At 38.2% G+C, this 19764-nt stretch overlaps 1 protein-coding gene across 5 annotated transcripts in view; it reads left to right on the forward strand.

Moving 5' to 3' along the window:
• Positions 1-19764, forward strand: part of PLEKHG1 (pleckstrin homology and RhoGEF domain containing G1) — a 124223-nt gene that overhangs the window by 53892 nt on the left and 50567 nt on the right. Inside the window, exon 1 of one of the 5 annotated variants that reach the window (XM_032443925.2) lies at positions 8143-8223. The exons of 3 other annotated variants lie outside the window; for them this stretch is intronic. The gene's annotated coding sequence lies outside the window, so the exon portion shown is untranslated. Of the gene's footprint in view, positions 1-8142; positions 8224-16433; positions 16648-19764 lie in introns of those variants that run through there. One more of the 5 variants, XM_015858102.3, reaches the window with a different exon arrangement.

Raw genomic sequence — 19764 nt, forward strand, 5'->3', positions numbered from 1 at the left:
TTCGCTTTTGTAAGCGGAGTGATGTTCAAAGAATTGTGTGCTTTGTAGGATAATACAGACTGCAACAGAGCTGTGATATAATTAGTCTAAGCAAGTGTCTGTGCCATGTAACTATGGTGGAAGAACTTTTAATCTGAATATATTTATATTTCTGCTGCATAAATGGACATATGACTATTAAGTGAATGCATATAGGATATGTTTAAAATTGAAGTGAGGAACTCTGCTTGAGAAGAAGAGTGAGATTGCTCTGACCTTTACTCTTTGCTCACAGGAACAAAGCTAAGTGCCTGTGATAAAGATAAAAGTGTTATTGCCGTTTGCTGAATTGGGGCAGATATCAATACTTGAACACAGTGGCCAAATCAAAGGCTGTTAAAAATAGACGCAACTCAGAACTGGGTCAGGCTTACCTAACAGAGGTGGTTTGCTTTCTGATGCATGCAACTGAAATTCTCTCTCCTCCAAATTCTTCAAGCGTATTAGAAAGGGCCCTGACACACCTTGCACAACTTCTTTTTGAACAAATGTGATACAAAATCTCCAAGTACTTTATTGTAAGTTACACTAACAAAAGGAGCAAATGAGCTCCTGATCAGCCAGGAAGGAGATGAGGCTACAAACCCTGTCTGTATTGGTGAGGCAGGGATTGGGAAGATGTTCAACCTGAGGAACAGAGGTGGGAGATAATTAAATTGGTTTTCTGTATGTCTGTACAGCAGTTAAGAATGTTATCACTAAATTAGTTTCTTTTTTTTGTGATCAAAATTGACTGTAGGACTGAGAAGTCAGGGAGAGCTATGCTGGCAGAGAGAACACAAGTGCCTCCTGTGCTCCTTCCCCTTAACCATCCCAACTCCTTTTCCCCATATCCAACCTTAAAACCTTCAATCAGTTCTTTGATATTTTAAATTGTGAAAATGTTCCAAGCATTCCAGACCTGCCAGTGCTAATTAAGCTTCAGCACTGCACAGGTTTGGTTTTTTTTTTTTTCAATTTAAAGTTGAGCTTGTAAGGAATATCTGAAGGAGTAATCACCGTTATCTTTGTGGGGATCCTGCCTCACGTCATACTTCAATACTATTTCTATGGACTAAATTTTAGTTTGTCTTTAATTCACGCATCCCTCAAATAGAAAGAAAAGGGTTAATGGAAAACCTGCATTAGTTGGTTCTTTGCTGTTTGCAACTTCTTTGTTGCAAATTTTGGTCATAATTCCTGAGAACAGGGATACATAATTTCTTTAGCTGGTGGTGTTCATGACTGCAGACATTAGTTCACTATATTTTCCAGGAGTTTTCTTTTGAATATACTGCTCAGCATGCATGGAATATGACTACTGTTTGAGAATTATTTATAGAGCAACAACTTGTAGTTGTAATTCAGCATAGTTTAGCATGCATACTGTCCTCCACTGCAGCTACAATTTATCTTTTAATGCTAGGGCAACTTTGTGTGATGTTTTGACCCTATGAATATTTTACTCAGGTACATGTTGTACTACCAAGAATATAAGACATGGCAAACATGACTGGTGACAGCGGCCAGTGTGAGGTGTATTAAAAGATGTGGTAATTGTACTGGTTGATGTGCTGTGGCCATTGAATGCCTGATGTATGCTCCTAGGACCTAAATTCATATGTATGCTATAGCTTTAATTCTACCTAGCACAAAAGTCAGTTTTGATTATGACCATGCATGCAGCAGATGTCATTGTTTCATTATACGTGATCTATACAGTTTGTATTAGCTTAATAACAAGCGCTATCTCTATGTGCAACTGCTATGTTGCTACAAACAGGAGTTTGCTTTCCTAGCAGTGAGTTTTATCCACCTCCAGGATTTCTGTTCTCCTTGACTTAAGAGTCCCCTTTGATTTCCTCCCTTTATTAATACCTAATTTTAATAACATTTAACTTTGTTCCAGATTGAGGCTCTTATTTAAATATGACTGCTGTTCATAAAAATGCTTTTGTTCAAAACAGACAATGTCTTTTTTCTAAGACTTTTTTGCTGATCAAGCTGTGCAACAGTTATATTTTCTTTTCCTCTCCTCTCATTTCTACTCCTTCTAAAGTCTTCTAAACTTTCAGCTTTGGTTCTGAAAAAATAGTTCTTTTTGACATAATAATTAAACCAGAAAACTGCACCTCCATTGCTTTGTTGAAGAAAGAGAAGATAAACTAGTCATACATACCTTGGGAAAAGAAGTTAGGGTGCTATGTCTTACTCTGTTTTAACTCAAGATGTGTCATTTCTGTGGCTTTGGTCCTACTTGGTAACTTCAGTAACTTAACTATGTCTCCAGAAGAGAGAAGAAAGGAGGTGCTGAACGCATCAGTATGCTCATGCATTGAAGAAGGAAGATTTTTTTTTTATTATTCTTAAATTAATGTAGTTTATTTATTATCCAACCCATATAGCTATTCCTTTGCAAACAAAAAATTATGTATATATATATATATATATATATATATTTATTTATTTATTTAATTTTGGTCCCATTTCACTTGACAAGATTATTATAGTGTAGTTTAGCAGTGCGGTGTGTGGGGAGAAGGGATGCTACTATTTTAGGAAAATCTTTTCCATCAGTCTGCTGTGTAGTCTGTAGGGGAGTTTAAGTCCTAGCCATAGTACAAATAATGTTCCAAACAACATTTCCCAGACAGCTTATGGAAGGCAATTCTGGAGAATTTCCACATTTAAATAACTGAGAGATATCACCTGGAATGTTTACAGCCTTCTAGAGCTGGAGCACAAAACTAGCCATGGAAAGAGCACTCAACACTGCGGGGGGATGCTGCAGAGAAGCAGACATTGAAGAAAAACTTTCCTGAAAGAGGCTTTTCTTCTTTTTTTAAACCTGACTTCTCTTGGAGGCCTGAAGAGATGGCTGATGTCCAGCTGTGTGATATCAAAACTATAGATTTAAAATTAGAATGAGAGGGTGACTCTTCGCTATCTTGTGCTAATCGTATGCTGAACGTCTCCCAGAGAGTAACCAGTTTCGCTGCTTCACAAGTGTGCAAGTAATCCTGGTGGGAGTTACTCTGCAGAAAGTATTTCTAAAATGTTTGAAAACAGCAGCAGCTAATTACCTTCTGGAAGACAGATAAATGTTTGTTGGGCAAAGTCTGAATTGTGGTGTTTGTATACTTGCGCCTTGGGTGAAAATGAATCTAGGTGTACTATAAGACAAGTCTTAAAGTAAGCATTTTCTCTTCTGCTACCTATTTCATCTTTCTTAGTTTTGTTTGCTTATCCTAGAAGTTTTTAACACTGTTGCTCTAGGCTCTAAAAGCAGGATACGTTTCATTAGAAATTACCAGTAGTTTTTTTGTTCATTTGTTTGTTTTATATATATATAAAACAAACAAATGTGTATATATATATATATGTGCTTTTTAATTTTTATATGCTTTTATATATAGGTACATGTAACTTTTTTGTTTGTTTGCTTGTTTGTTTGTTTGTAATTTTTGTCATGGCCCATCCATGTGAATGTTGCAAAGTACAGAAAGCACTTAGTGACTGCTCAATAATGTGAAATCAGAAGCTTACCATGGTATGTCATCTAATCTCTAAGGTAATTGTGATTTCCAAGAATTAAGTAGCAAAGAAAACAAACATAGCATTATCTCATTATTTTATGCCAAAAATTCTGAGGAGGATTTTTCTGGAATTGATCACTGGGTGCAGCACAGCTGATTTATCAGTTGCTTTGGCTACTGTAGCTTGTTCAGGTATCTTATAACTTCTCAGTGATGCAACAAATTACTTTACTTCATGGCCTGAGGGACTGCTGAGGGACTGTTTTGGTCATTGTAGTAATTGCATAGCTGTATAAGAATCAAACCCACAAACTCAAGGCATGCTGTCCTGGGAAGAACTATGCCTTATGGCTCATGTAGCTCCAGAGTGTGGTATCTTTATTTTCCTAGGCATTTCTGAACACTTTGCTGAGGTGATAGAGCAGACTTTTCTCTTGGTAGCTCCTGGGTGTCTTCCAGGCAAGGTGAGGGTGTTCATGCAGTTACAACTTGAGAAAAAACCCACTGCAAGTTAACACTGAACTATGTGCCCACCAGCCCACGGGTGCTGTTGTGGGAGGAGGGGCTGGATGTATGTGTTCAAGGAGAAAAACCTGGATTAAAACAGGGTTTAATGTGGATTTAAAGTATCTATGAAGCAGTATACTGAGTTTGAACTGGTTTGAATATTAAGTACCTGAATATGTTTTTCCTTACTCTCTGTGATATCCTCATACTAGCATTGACCTCTCTTGCAAAGATTTTGACTGGCATATGAAACAGGTAAATATTTTATTGTGGCCTATGTAAAAGAGCAAGAAAATACAGAAAGACTACTTTGGAAAATAATTTTCATCTTTAAAAGAGATAGAATTTCTGTGCCTTAAAAATATAGGGGAAAAGGAAAAGGCAGCAGATGGGAAATGCATTGTGATCATTGCCTTCATGGATTAATCTCCCGAATGACATGTAAATATTTGCGGAAGTATGCTACCTCTGAATGATTTCTTTTTCACTGTATTTATACTTAGATCATGTTTGCTAGCAAGGGCAAGATACCTTGTGTATTTCTCAACCACGTCTAGAGGTTTGAGAATGGTCTAGATAGTACATGTCCAGTTATTATAATCTTGGATAGCTTTTCAGATTCATCTATTTTTTATTTGTGGTGCTTTCCACTACACTAAGTTCTTGCTAACTTTTGATACCACCACCTGGAGGATGGGGGGGAAGGAAATTCAAAAGAACAGTCTTAGAAAATCTCTTTTTTCCACACTGGCCTGAAAAGTAACTTGCCTTGTTAATCTTGTTTGCGTTCAAAAGTTAGAAGTAGGGGAAACAAATATATATTATTTCACATCATTCACAAAAGGAAAATGTTAATAGCAAAGTATGAAATATTTAGGAGCGTTTCAAATCTGATACAACCTGTGTAACAAATACCAAGCTTAAAAATATCTGTGGACCTTGCTGAGCAACCTTTATTTTATTACATGATTTATTTCTAATATACGCTAGTATTTTGATAATGCTTATTTATATTGGGTATTAAATATAAAGGATTTTGCTTTGTATTCGTAGATTGTATGCTATCATCTATTTTTTTCAGCTTGATAGTATTCCTTCATGCAGGTGCTTACTCGTTGTTAGATTAATTTCACCCCTTCTGTTATTTCCATTTTAAATCAGCGCTAGATATTTGGTTCACTCCTGTGATTTGGAGAGTTGAGATTGTCAGCTACTTTCATGCAGCTGGAGAAAATCTATTTGTTCATTTCTTAACCTTTTGACACATTTGTTTTTACAACTCTGACTGTTTTTGCTGGGGAATTGAAGTGCAAAATAACCACTGCAGAAGGAAACATCCTTTGTTACTATCAGTGTGTAAACTGAGCCTAATGCAACGGTTGGCATGTGTATGGAAAAGATCTTTACATACACATGAAAACCCTCAAAGAAAGTCTTTCCTTCATGTGTCTGTTTACTGAATTTTTATTTGTTAAATTAAAAGTGATTTTTTAAAAAGCTTTATTCATTTATACTAGGTATATGACCATAAAAATTAACTTGAAATTATTTTAACTACTCATTCTTTACTATCAGGTTCAACCTTTCTGTAACCTTACAATAAAGACTCAGCTAAGTTAAGACTTTTCTTCTGTTCATGGCTATAAGTCAGGCAAGTCTGAGGAGTAAAGACAACAGATTTTCATGTAAATATATTAAAATTCCCTTACTATCTTAACAAACACATTCAGAATTTTAAAATATTCTTAGAGTAATCAGTTTAAAGGTTCTACATGCTGTTTTATGATACTGTGCTGTCCTCAACCCTGAGCTCAAGAGTCCTAAATCACTGGTGCATATAGTTGGTGAAGAAACAAGAAATGTATCTGTCTTTCATATCAGGGTATTGTATTTACCAAGTCTTCAGGCTTCAGCAACTTCACACCAGTCCTGTTTCTATTGCAATTGAGAAGCATAATGTTATAGCAAAATGACTAGAGCATTTCAGTATCTTTCCAGTAAAATGGAGGATTGTAACAGCATGGTGAGACAACAGATAGAGGTTTTTGTCCTTCTCCCATCTATTGCAAAACAAACATGTACCATTTGGCAGCAGAATGCATTAACAGTATTTCTTGCTGATCAGGTAAATACATGTGTGAAGTTGAATTTTTTCTCCTATCATAAAAAAATGAGTGTGTTGCAGTGCCATAAAATGTAACTCTGACTGCACATCATATAAGCTAACTAAGTTTAGGAGCAGATAAGGTCTATCTGCTGGGTCAAATGTGTCCGAATTGACATAATCCCATTCCTGACTGTGGGTTTGCAGGTGACCAGCTGGCTGTGCTGAAGGAGAGCCACTCTTGTGCTCAATCTAGAGGGCAAGCAGAAACTGCAGCATTACTTCTGTGCTGCTGTGATGGATTTAATGAGGCAGAAGGTTGAACACTGCCTTGTATCTGAATTCATTTGTTATGTAAATAGAAAGTCTTGTAGTAACAGTGGAAGGGGAGAGAACAACTTCATACAGTGGATCTTTCTTTTGTGGTATCAAAGTGGATCATAGCCTCTTTAGGCTTCTGTCTCATGAGGCTTATGGATAGTGGTGCTCCTGAAAACAGATATGAAAAGTTATGGCAGATGGAAGTTAAGGTACATAGTACATTCTTTGCGGAGTAACCATTCAATTTGTTGTTTTGTAGTCTACTGTAGTCAGCGTGTTGCAGTTGTGTTCACCAGCTAAAAATCTTGCTGTTCTTTAATGCTACCATGCTCCACCAGCTTCCCCTTGCTTAAAGTTCTGAGTGCTTTGCATTGAAAAGGGGCATGAAATTTGGAAACTGTAGGCATATAGGACAGTTCTGAAAATAATGGCCCTGAATGAAATATGGTGAATTGTAGAAGCCTACACAAGAGCACAGTCGAAGTTACCAGGCTAACTGCAATGCTAAGATTTTGTTACGAATAGCCTCTGCCTTCACTTTGTTGCTATACTCCTATTTCTTAAAACTATATTAAATAATTTGATGCAATAAGTATCAGTTTTCCATTCAGAAATGCATGTAACCAAGTTGTGATATCAGATAGTCTGGAAAAGCAGAAACAATAACTTTTTTGTTCAGTGTGAGTTGTTTTTCATTTTTTTAAAATTATTTTTCATCTAACCAAATTCATAAGATAGAGCCTTTGCTGAAGTAAGGCTTTATACTCTTGCATCAGCTTATGTGTTCTGATGACAAAAAGAATAAATAATTCACATTAAGACTTCAAGAAATAAATGTGCAGAGGATATGTGCAAAATCCATTCAGTTTTTATGTTGAGTTAGAATAGAATTTCTTTTTCAGGAATCACTTATTTAATTTTAAACCTTTACATATAAACAGTAACAGGATATCAAGCAAACTTTTTGATGGTCAAGCACCACATGATTGATACATTAAATCCCAGAGACAAAGAACAGTTTAGTGAGTAAATAATTACTCTCCCAAGCTACTGATATCTAGCTAGTAATGGGAAGCATGACTTATTTAATATTAGTGGGGTGGTATTTCCAGTTTCTGATTAAATACAAGAAATGTTTCCTTAAAATTCATATGGGAAAAGTTCATGGCTGAGCACTTTGGAAATCTGAAAGCCCCAGTGTGCAGCATGCATGTCTGTTTCATTCCACTCTGGCAACTCTGAAGATTTATATTTTCTAAAAATGAATATACTTCAGATGAGGATGTGGAGTTGCCTAGTGAATTACTTTTATTTAAACTAACATTGTAAACTATCACTTTCCACTCCCAGTATGTAATGTGGGATCAATGGAGGGGACAAGTGGGAGTATAAAAGATTCCTAACTACATCGCTATATATAGAGTAATATTAGTCTCAAAGCAGAACTGCCAGTATCAGTGGTACATTCCTAAACCAACTACGTTAATTTGAGAAGAGGAAAGTAAACATAAAAAAGAAAGGAATGTCAATACTAGGGGAAGATGGCGGGCCCCAGCCTAACACACTCAGTGCATACTCCATAATTGTTTTCCTCTTTGCTAATATTGATTATTGAGTCCTTTATCTTAAATATGCTTCTTGCCATCTCTAGGTGTGAGAGACAAAGTGCTGACATGGTGAGACTTGAAATTTGAAATATCCTTTTCAGAGTGTAGAGAAGCTGATAACAAAATCATGGTAAGAACTCTGGCAAACCCCAATTATATTTGCCTTGCTTCTCTCCCTAGATATGTCATGCTATCATGTGAGTAAGAAAATCAATAAAAAAGAAAACCACAACCCAAAATCCTGTAAATTGACAACGATGACAGGCTAAGAGAACAAAGTGGATAGGACTTTCAGATGATTTCATCCTCACATATTCTTCCCTGCGCAGTATTCTTCTAAGACAGTTATTAGAAGATGCGAAAATATTAACCATAGATTGTCCCAAACATAAGGAGTTTCTCCTGAGTGTTTTCCTAATACAGAGAAAGAATTTGTACACCCTCCTGGTAAACAGAATGCCACACTTTTAGAAACAGGGTTTGTGTCAATGTCTTTCATTAAGTCCTAAAAGTGGGTTTATGTTGTTGTACCTTGAAAGGCAAAAGAGAATATTGAAGTTGAAGTCCCTTCTTGGTATTTCCAGTGAAATTGTGTTATGCTTGTTGAGAGATGCTTTTCTTGCAGCTGTGACTCAGTGTCTCTCAAATTCTGCGATTGAGATCTCTTACCAGTGGAGACCAGTTGACACCTTCCCTCCCATTTGTCAGCATACGTATGAACGTTATGGTTTAGCCATGGACCTCTTCTGGTTTTTCATGTTGTTTTTTGCTGGTTTTTTTTTTGAGCCGCAGTCAGTTGTATCAGTTGCCCTACAAAAGGCAGCAATGTGGCCACAGTGGATTTGACTCTTCTCATTACATCATGAAACTCAGGCCTTCAGCACTAGAAACCTTTGACATTGTTTTCAAAGAATTCCGCTGTGATTTCATTGGAGGGGAATGTTTCTCCCAGATTGTTTTTATAACCTTCAAAATATTTTGCAATAAATTTATAACTGGCAGGGCGTGTGCATAGTTTAAAAGTTAAAAATGTTTCAGTTCTTTTGGTTTAAATTAAAAAGATTGTATTCATTGAAAAAATCAATGGAGTGGATATTTTAATATCTTTTGGTGCTCTGTAAAGTGATGCTGATCAGTTGCTAAAGGGGCCTGGTTTACTCTCCTCACGCTACTTGTCTTGGAGAAGAATATCACCGTTCCTATTGCTTATAGGATGTGAGATAAATGCTTTTGATTGCAGAAGTAAGTATAGCTGATATCATCTTTGGCTGTTTATAGAAACTGTAAAATAGGAAAAATGGAATGGAGGAGAACCGCTATCCTTTTTCACTTCAGGCTGCCTAGGGCCCCATCCAACCTGGCCTTGAATGCCTCTCTGGGCATAGGATGTCCGCAGCACCCTCTGAGTGAAGGATATCCCCCTAACATCTATCTCATATCTCCTGTCTTTTAATTTATAACTTTTCCTACTTTTTCTATCACTGTCTCCCTGCGCAAAAGGTATTAGTGAAGAGTTATGGTTCGTCTGTTTATGTTCTGCTGTTGATCAAAATTAAACAAACTTTACAATTCTTTTGCCAAAATCTTTGTTAATAAAACGTTTTAATTACTACATAATTTATGAATACCTGTATAAGTGAAATATTTCTTACTAAAATCCTGCCTATGTAAGGAATGCATATAATGTGAAAGGAGAATGCCTGGCTACACTTCTTTTAACCTGTACTTCTTTGTTATAAAATAATGGTAGTCGGGGTTTCCAAAGAGATGGGGATTTGAAAAGTGAGCATGCCAGCTAATAGCTGTGGTAACAGGCTGAATGTAGCAGAATAATAGCCATGCAGTGGCCTCTCAGCCTTTCAGCATGCCCCACTTCTCAATAGTTGAATGCACAGCTTTGTTCAGCAGCCAGTCACCTCCCCAGCTTGACTGGAAGACCCTAGAGCTCAGCATCTCCTCTGCCCCAGCTGCTTCACCAGCCCTGTGCTGCTGGGCCTTACAGGAGGTAGTTCATGTGGGATTTACAGCCTAACCTTTTTATCGTGCTCACATGAGGAAAGCAAATGTTTTATTGTGTGAGGTTTTTTTTAGAAAATAAACAGGGATTGGGGTGAGAATGGTTCCTAAACTGTAGGCTGGGCACTGAATTATCTGGTACATTCCCAAGTGTAAGGGATATGGAGCTGAGAAGCCTTTAATGCTCTCCATAAAAACAAGAGCAACAAAAGAAATTGTTTTCTGGCATGGTTTGTCAGAAAAGCCTACAGTCCAATGCAGAGGAAACACATCCTCTGCCCCCTGCCTTCAGTGATTTCAGGTCATGGTATTAGCCTTGCTGGCCCCGTTGCAAGCAGATATGCACTCTTGGTTTTGAGATTTTGATGTAGAGCCTAACTCTAATATTAAAATAAAGAGGGATTTGCTACTTGTTTCTTGTGGAAAACAAGCAACAAGATCAATGGTGGGAATGAATGGCCCTATGGAAGAAAGATAGAGTGTGAAGGAGAAACCTGAGAAGAACAACTCTGATTTGAGTTCAAGAAGAGGGTTTGTTTCTTCATTCTCTGTCTGTGATTTGAGTGCTGAGAAGACACGTATGAATTGTGCACTGAGTACTGATGGTGGTTTGGCCCATATGGATGGATTTGGATGCTGGTTAGAGTTACCTGTGATCTAAAAGCTAGCCATTGTGGAAGTGTTTGAGGCTGCAAGAGAGAGGTGATGTAGTACTGACTGTTGCTGTGGAAGCGAGGAAAGCAGGAGAGTGGTGACAGTTATGTGATGTCTTTTCATGAATATTTCATTTTTTCTTACCTTGCTGCAAGATATGTATATGAAAAAGATATGTAAAAATACCTTTTTCATTAGCTTACCTTGTAGGGTGTTACATGCATGTAAAGATCAACTGAAATATCTCTGAATGTGTATGTTAGAGAATTCAATTTAGAAGTCCATGGGCTAATTTATCTGTAGCTGTTAGCGAAGAATTCTTGTTGACTCTCAATATATGTTAATTTTAATTAAAGTCTGACTGTGTTTCTGTTTAAATTAAGCATATTGTTGTTATATTAGGAGGAAAGCACAGAGAAAATCTTATAACTCAATGAGTAGGTCACTGTGAATTTTGCACCAAATACTCACAGCAGGCAAATCCAAGTCTCTAATTTTTTTGTTTCTTGCCCTGTAGCTTCTGAAATGACTCTTGGCACTACTCATCTTAGCTACTGATGTGCTGGTGAGTGTTGCAGGATTAACACTGTCTGTATGTGAGTGCAGTGTCTGTGCTACTCTGCACGCTGACACTGCAGTGATCTGCTATCATCTCAGTTCTTTCTTTGCTTTTTGGATATAGAAGTTGTAAGGAAAGTATTCCTTCAGTGTTCTCGATAGCTTCTTTTCATGAAAAAGCTAAATTGCAGCACATACGGCAATACTGCCTTAAAGCAGCATTGAAAGCATTGGTAAGCCACTTCCTCATAAAAAACACAGCTGTGTTGAAGTGTCTTTCACAGAGATACCTTAAAGTTTAATGACAGTATGGTAGGGGAAGAACAAAACAAGGTAAACAACCTGTCAAGATGTAAAAGGAACATCAGTAGAAGATAAAAATAGAATATTGCGTGTGACTGCACCGTTGCAGGTCTCTTGTATATGGCAGCAATGAGAGATCATGAATTACTGCTATGATGAGTTAGTTGTTGTCATTTGGCAGTCCTAGTCTTCAGGATCTTATTTATGTGAAATACCTTTCTCAGCTATAGAAGCAATGGAGAGGAACTGTCACACACCAGTACTTTGATCTTGAACACCTGCTTGTGTTCTTCTTATTTAGTTATTTCATTCAATGATCTGTGAGGTTTCAAAATAGGCATTACTATATGCTGCAAAAATCTATTGCAGTCATTTTTTAAGTCCTAGGTACTTTTTCTGTCATTGAATACATTCCTATTCGATTGGGGTATTGAAAGAGCCATTAGCTTACTGTTATAAAACCTACCATGTCTTTAGCAGAGTGGGCAAAAGAAAATGACTGCTTGAAAAGGCAGAGCCAGCCTGGTGATGGACTCTGTCCATTGCCATGTCTTAGTTCCATCCTGGGTAGAATTCAAGGATTTGTCTCCCCAAGAAATAAACATGGATGGTAATTTCTGTGGCTGTTAATTTTGCTGAAGAGAAGAAACCCAAGGGAAAGGTTTTCTTTTTCTATAAATGCAAACATCTGTTGCTATGACTTTGGTGTTATTATTTCAGTTCTGTTTCAAAATTCCAGTTGCTAAACTTCCTGAGGTGCAGAGGAGGTTCCAGTAAGTGTCTCTGATTCAAAAATAAATGGAATAAATCCTTCAGTTAGATTTAAAGGAAAAGTTCAAGAATTTAAGGTTTCTGAAATACATTTTTACTTGGAATTAAGGAAACTGTCTTTTCCAGAAAACTGGTTTTTACATTTTTATTTGTTTTTCCTGCTAGACATTCTGTGAGTTAAACTGGAAGAGATGACTTGTATGTAGATTGTTTTGTGGGCAAACAATTAAGTGTTTGGCTGTGACTAGTAAGAATGTTTCCTAGATGCTATAATCCCTTTTGCTGCAATTGTGTATCCCTCTGTATGGTAGGCAAAATGAACTTTACATTGCTAGCTAGAACACATTTAGAATTCTTCTTAAAAACATTGCAATGTATGTGATAGAGCAACCAGCACACTGAACTGTACAGGGAGTAAACAGCCAATGACTCCAGTCTGCTTGTGCTGCAGAAGGCTCTGAAAGGTGAAATTCAGCAACAGCTTCTGCTCAGTTGGCTAAGGTTGGAAACTTCCATTAGCAGCAGCATGCTGGCACAACAGGGCTTTTGCTGAGCAGAGTAGGCTAATCCAAGAGGAAGAAGAAACCAGACCTGGTGTACGAGTGTCATTATGGTGATGTAGTAGTGTAGGTTGGAAAGAGATTAGCAGTGTGCCAGCAGCAAGGCATGATAATGTATGGTGTTGAGCAGAAAGAAGAGTCTATATGGACTTTAATTCAGCTCATGCCGTGGAATTTTGACTACCAAAAATCTTAAAAATTCAAACACCAGCACACTGAACAATTTTTGTTTAATCTTTCATAAACACCAGTATGGGCAGAGAAGAAAGTTTTGATTGCCTTATCATTCACGGTGGAGATAAGAACTGTGTGTTTATTCCCACATAGGCACTCAGATATACAAATCTATATGGAGTTTTCATTTAAAATCCATTTTACTGATATATTTATGTAACTGGGTAGTCTTTCTTTTTTTTTTTCTTTTGTTTTTCTTTTTTTTCCTAAAGAGGAGAGAAGCAAAGCTCCAAAGTTCCCAAAGAGATGGAAAACAATCCTTTTAGATGGCCTATAAATGGATCGTTAAATCCATATGCTCTATTTACATTGCAGTACTTCAGGAGCATGTGATGGACTGTTCCTTTTGTTAGATCTCTCTGCAGCACTGTGTACAGATTAAATAGCTACTGCAATGCAGTGAGTTATTAATACATTACATTGCACTTTCAGTGAAGATGTCAGTGTGTCCTTAAGCCTGAATGTACCCTGTGGTTGCATTATGGTATTTTTTAATTTATTTATTTATTTATTTTGTGGTGGTTTTTGTTTTTGCTTTTTTTTTTTTTTTTTTTCTCCTCAGTTTTGGCAGAGAATAACTTATTTCTTTAGTAAATCCTTAACTAATTAGCAATTATATGATAACATCATTCCTAATTCCCCTAAACTCCAATTACTATTAAAGCTTAGAAAAATCAAGGCTTTGCTCCAAAACACAAACAGGTCACCTTTTTCAATTTGATGCAGTAATAATGTCTATAGCTCTATGCATACAAAGGGAGGAAGGAGGAGACAGGGAGAAAGGACAGAGGAAGGAACAAATACCTGTTATGTAATGCAGATAAACAAAAACCAAATCCAGGAGATACGAAATGTTGGATAACAAGGAGAAGCGGGGTGAAATCATTATTTTTCTGGCATGGCTATGTTATCTTTCATTGAGGATGCACAGTAGAGGGTTAAAAACAAACTGAGTTTCCAGTTTCTTACACTGACAAATCTCAGTTCAAAATATATTTTGAGTGATAGAGGGGGGAATTTCCTAGGGAAATCATCATGTGTGGAGTGAACTTCTGCTGTCTGATATGAAAGAATATAAAGGGGAGCAGAGGCCAAATGTAGATGTGCAGAAATGAAGGGGCAAAGCAGAATAGAGTAAGGTTCTCTGCACCTCTCCCTCTTCCCTGTTATCTGCATTAAAGCTTATGGAAGGTCACTACAAGTTTGTACCAGTGGCTCCAGCAAATGCTGCATCACTGCAGATTCTGCTTGCACCTAACTGAATGAAGCACATGTGAAAAGCTCTCTGTCTCTGGCTGCCTCTTAGTCAGTCCATTGCTGGGCTAAATTCAAACTTTCTGAATTTGTGTGATTTGTCATTGTTAAATGACAATGCATTTTTGCTCTGTTACTGGTGTTGCTTGTGTGTAATAAGACGGTAGCTGACAGGAGCAAAACCATGCACTACCTTTGGTTGATGCCCTACAGGTTTGCCCAAGGGTTATGTAAAAATCTCCAACAGAGCTCTATGGTTAACGAATATTCCAGGTGTGAAGGAAGTACGTCTATGGATGTAAGTTCTCAGCTGTTGACTATTTCTGTATGAACACTGATGCACAGCAAATATACAGTAAATTCACCACATTCAGAATATCTCGCAGAGAACACAGGCACTGCAGCCTATGTGAACATTAACTGAGAATGCTGGAACCAGTCTTGGACTTCCTATGCCTTTTGAGTGTGTCCAGAACAGATTCATGGTTGCCCTGAATGAAGTTTTATGTAGGCTTTGCAAGAACTGGGCGTATGTATGCATGCACATTTTTTAATGTAAACATGCATATACTAGAAAATACTTGATTGAGAGAGCCTGTCTCAAATACCTCAAGTGGCAGTGTTGCAATGGGCTGTAAACTGCTGATCTTTAAGCTTGGGTAAATGGGACTTTCACCCTGGCAGCCTTGTAGCTCAGATCAAAGCATTTCCTGGCTCTGTAAATGGCCTCAAGGCCACCTTCACTTCCTTTCTCTTCACCCAGCTTCCTGCTGGAAGGTGCTGATCAAGGAGTATGCTCTTTAGGAAAACTCCTAATGAAGCTGAGACCATGTCACATAGAGGGGGACAAGGAGTGAATTTTACACACTATTTATAAGATTAGGGTATCTCTTTCTGGGCTTGGTTTGAGCACACCACTGTGAGAGCACACCTGGAAAGTGAGCCAGCAGCTGGGATCTGGTTTGATTTGTTTTGCTTCCCAGTTCCAAGCCAGAAAGTGCCATCACCCCCACCATAGACCAGAAAAGTCTCTAGACCAAAAAGGCCATTATTTTTTCACCATCTGCACTTCTCTAAGAGGAGTAAAGAAAGCTATGAGTGATCTGAGTTGAGACTGTCCCCACTGTTATGTACATAGCAACTACAACCAGCCCTCTTTTAAGGTGCCCAGAAATAGTTATTCTCTGTGTCAGCAATTTGATTCTTGTTGTCCAGCCCATTGGTCTGGGCAGTGATTTGGACCTCAGACTAAGAGACAACCTGTGCTAAAACAAAGCTGCTCTGGGTTTGCAGGGAGTCCTGCAGTCAGGAACTCAGCAAGCAAGGTGTTGTGTTAAACCTTCCTTCTGTGTATTTCATCTCTTTTGCTCATATTCCTGTTTCTTTCTTCTCTTTACAAACAGTTATTTTCCTCTTTCTACTTCTGCTTTTTTTCCTTTTCTCTATTTCTTCATTTTTTTCCTTCAGTTTGTCCTCTCACTCTTCCCTTCAAAACTCTTTTCTATTTTCCCATGCTTCTCTGTGATTTAGCACAGAGCACTTGGTGGCTCTGCTTTCTCATTTTCTGCTGGAAGTCTTTCCTCTTCCGCTTTAAAAAGCACTGAAGTTTTGCAAACACACTGCAGAAGCCTGTTCCTGTTTATGTAAAGGCAGAATAAGATCCAGAACGGTCCTTTTTAATTAGCATTGCAGCTACATGGGAGTTTCTAACATAAATACAGAAATTTCACAATACCAGCAGGTTATTTATTTGCTTTGTATGCTTATCAATGTTGTCAGCAAATCAAAGGGTCAAAGCATAAGGAATGCCATGGAAGCATAGGCTCTCTTTGCTATTTTTACAGCTTTGTGCCTGGAAAAATGGAAGTTACTGGGTGTTGCTCAGTGAAGTGTGCATGTTAAAGTTACCCACAGCGATGCCCATTGTCCTGTCCCTGAGCTGAATGATGTAATGTTTCATTTAAGTCTCTCAGCGATGCTGAAGAGTCTTGGTGCACTGGGAAAAAGGCAGTGAAAAAGTTGTGAATCAGGTTTCTGCCCAGCCTTTGTGTTTAGGGTTTTGATAGATAAAAGCTGACTCATGCAATATTTCTGGCGAAGGAGCTGTACAGACTAGCAGGAGCTTCTCATTTTACCTGAGTGCCCAAGTGATGTAATCCGGGAACAGCTGAAGGCAGAGTGTGCATTTACTCCCTGCTGCACAGGTAGGTCGTGGTTTGTTCTGAAAGGATCTGAAAAATAGAGGACTTGTTCGGTCTCTGTGCAGGGAGCCAGAGACATTCCTCAGTGGTGAGATACTGTCGCAGAGGATTTTCCCTTGCAGTAATGTTCTCGGACATTAGCAGGCTCGGTTCTGACAGAGGCTGTTCTGATTTAAGCATTGCGTGGTGGGGAGGGTGGTTGGGCAGACAGAGACACATTAGTTGACGGCTGTTTTTTGCTTGTTGTAAGATTGCTAATAAATGGCATTTCTGTTGCTCAAAGTTCATTTAAAATACTTGGCAATACATCGTTCATGGCAGTTAATGCTGAATTAATGATATCAAGAGATATAATCTTGCAAATATTGTAGCTGTCTAATGTGGCTTTGTTTGCAGAAGTTATTAGTTTTAGAAATGACATGTGCGTACTTAGAAGTTAGTAACTAATAATGTGCAGACCTTCACTTGGGTAGCGTTCAAAGCAGAGGATGTGGGGATGTTGGGATTATTGCAGTGAATGGATTTTAAACTTTTTCAGTCAGGCAGCTGTATGACGTTAATGTTTCTAAATCCCAGAGCTGTGTCTGAGCTTAATATTAAGTGTAGAAATTGCTATAAACAGTCCTACTTTATTGTGTCTACCATATAAATGCTTTCTTGGAGAAGAAAAGTGAAAGAAAATGCAGGAAAAGATTCCTGTAGTCTCATCACTTTTATTTAGCTGACCTTCCAGAGGATGTGAAGCTGCAATTTCTGGTAATGTTGACTTTGCAGATAATATCATTGGTGCTATTTTTCATGCCAGAAGAAAAGCAACAACAATACTAATTATGAATATAAATTGACTTGTGAATTCTTACCCGTGCTCTGTTTCTTAAAATGCCATACACAGTAAACAACTCAAAGGAATAAGCACCTATATTTAGATGGGGCTTGTATTCAAATATAAAGTTGACTTAGCCTGCTTTATCTCTCATCATATGTTATTGTCCTCGAGTAGCCAAGGCTGCAGAGATAATGGAAAACCATTTATCATTACTGTGAATGTAGTCAGAGGCAGGAGATATATGTTAAAGAGAAGCAAGTGATAAAATAAGTTTATGCACTTCAGTGAGAAGCTGGTTATGATTATGTGCTGAAAACAGTAGATATGGTAAGAGAATTGCTTTGCATGCCACTTCAGTGTTGAATCACTACTGCAGTTGTCAGTTGGGATGAAGTTGGTGTTTCTTTCCCTTGTACCATTATAGGTTGTGCACCAGTTGTAGCTCTTGCTTGGAAGCAGTCTGAGGTGGTGTCCTGCCAGTATGCAGTGTGTGTGTGTGTGTGTCTGCCAATGGGGTGCAAGGGGCAGAGGGGGAGGAGAGGTCTGTGGAGCTGGGGGAGGGTTAGCTGGGTTCATACAGAGGCACAAACAAGAAACGACCTTGTTTGGGGAGCGTTTTGCTTTGTGAGTATAGACAAATATGCAATTATCCCCCTTTCAGTGCTGAACTAACAAGTCATCACTGTTATTCCTTAATTAAAGTATGCAAATTTTGGATTTTTTTTTTCCCCTCCAGACTGAGTTAATACTGTTATTCACAATTCACAAAAGTTCTCAGTGTTAGTTTGGCTCATCACTGAAATGGTCCAGTAAACAAAAGAATGCCGAATGAAAAACGTAGTGACCCGGCCAGATGTGGGTCAGGGAGCACACAAGCTCTTAGCCTGTCCCTGGTGGGAGAGTTGCCATACCCCTGGCTGTGCATGCTGCTGGCAGCTGGGTGCCTCTAGTTGCTGCTGATGCTGTGACATTGGTGATGGTGGAGGCGCTGGGATTGTGAAGCCTCATATATCAGAGAAATGAGTTTACTTTTTATAAAAACAATTTTGTTTCCAAGAGTAATTTATAAGAGGTTACAGTGTTCTCCATGGAACAGTCAGCAGAGGGCAGCCATCTTAACTGTGGTGAGACCAAATTTGGGGGAGGCTGTTCTCTTCCCCCCTCTCCTACCCCCCTTCTGCCTAGCCTCAGAGGGGCTTATGAACCCTCTATAAACCTTAGAAGATGTTCAGAATCTTTGTTGTTTGGGAGGGCCGTGGCTTTGTAACAGATACTTCAGATAGCTCAGATAGAGATTCATGGCTGGGCAGAGCCAGGATTGATCTTTCAGCTCTGGTTGACGTTATCAGGGTGCACAGTGTTTGTTGCAGGGTTTGGAAGCTGAGGACAGGAATCTGCTTCCTGGTTGAATGTCAGGCCAAATGAATTTTGAAGCTGACAGTCAGGTTGAAGTCCTGGGTACAAAGCAGACCAATATTTTCAATTACCATAGAGTTTGCTTGCAGAGCTTGATATACAAAGATACAGGAATAATGTTATGTATAAAAATGCAGGAACTCTAGTCAAATGCATTGTATATAATTAATTAGCCACATCCAGCAGGAGCCGAAGGTCTGTGGGAGTGCAGGTATTTGAACAAGAACAGTTCAACTACTACAACTAATCCTTGTTGTTGCTTTTAATAAGCAATGGCATTGCCATTAAACACAGAGTAAAGTTTTCTTTGTTTTCTTTAAGGTGTGTTAAAATCTCTCCGTGTTTCTGGCTATAAGTATGTTTTGTGAAAACCTACTTTTATTCTGGCTTCGATTTCATTGACCTGGACTGTGTTTTGTTTGGTTTTTGTATTAATGAGCCTCAGAGTATTTGCGGAGCAAATATTACATATTAATGCCTTCAGGTTATCTGTGAGGCAGACAACATATCAGTGAAACAGGAAGAAAAAGAGAGTGTGGAGCAATGGAATGTAACAGGAATCCTTTGTTTTCCCACTAGATTTGGCTAATCAGGTGTTTCTTTGTCACATAATTTTAGTAAAATCTCTTGGAGTAAGTTAGCGGAAGGGTATCCCTGTTATCTTGTTTATCCTATACATTTTTCATTGGGGTTTACATCTGCACAGTAATACTGTGCTTTCTAACTGAACTTGAAAAATGATCTGAGGCTGATAGCAAAAATACATTCTTATCAAAAATGCATACATTCTTATCACAAGCAGTAGGAAGGTAAACACCTTTATCCATACCCATTTTGAAACAAGAGAACTTCACTGCATTCTTCAGCTTTAAATATAT

Source organism: Coturnix japonica, chromosome 3, assembly GCF_054131305.1.
Source record: "Coturnix japonica strain WE chromosome 3, WE-NBRP24, whole genome shotgun sequence".
Taxonomy (NCBI): domain Eukaryota; kingdom Metazoa; phylum Chordata; class Aves; order Galliformes; family Phasianidae; genus Coturnix; species Coturnix japonica.